Genomic DNA, 455 nt, shown 5'->3' with positions numbered 1-455 from the left:
TGGCGCCGGGGGGGTGGAGGGGAGGGGGCGGCTGGCGGCAGGGTCGCTCATGCGGCTCTGGGCTGGGTCGTGGACCCCTGGCTCCTGGGCTCGGGGCTTGCATTGGGTCCTGTCCCTGCTGTCACAGGGTGCTGGGCACAGGGGCTCTGGGGAGACACAAACAACCCCCGGGATTTTTTTTCCTGCCATAGTCCTCAGGCGGAGGAAAATTTTGCATCCTCTGTGGTACAGGCATTGCGGGGCTGGGTTAGGTGGGGGCAGGGAAGCCCCCCGTCACCGCTCCTGGGCACTGGGTCATGAACCTGCCCTGCTGTGGGGGGGTCCCAGATGCACACTCCCCTTGCGGCAAGTCCAAGCTGCCCAGACCCCCCCTCTGCTCCTGGGAGAGGTGCCGTGGGGACATGGCAGAAGGCCTGGACTGGTGCTGGGACAGCAGGGGGGGGAGCTGGGGGGCG

General features: G+C 67.7%; 1 protein-coding gene across 1 annotated transcript in view; it reads left to right on the top strand.

Annotated features, from left to right (window-relative positions):
* Nucleotides 1-455, top strand: part of SAMD4A (sterile alpha motif domain containing 4A) — a 113,977-nt gene that overhangs the window by 113,264 nt on the left and 258 nt on the right. The gene's annotated exons all lie outside the window — the stretch shown is intronic.

Source organism: Egretta garzetta, unplaced genomic scaffold, assembly GCF_000687185.1.
Source record: "Egretta garzetta isolate BGI_Z169 unplaced genomic scaffold, ASM68718v1 scaffold3, whole genome shotgun sequence".
Taxonomy (NCBI): Eukaryota; Metazoa; Chordata; class Aves; order Pelecaniformes; family Ardeidae; genus Egretta; species Egretta garzetta.
This window is presented reverse-complemented; position numbering and strand designations above follow the sequence as displayed.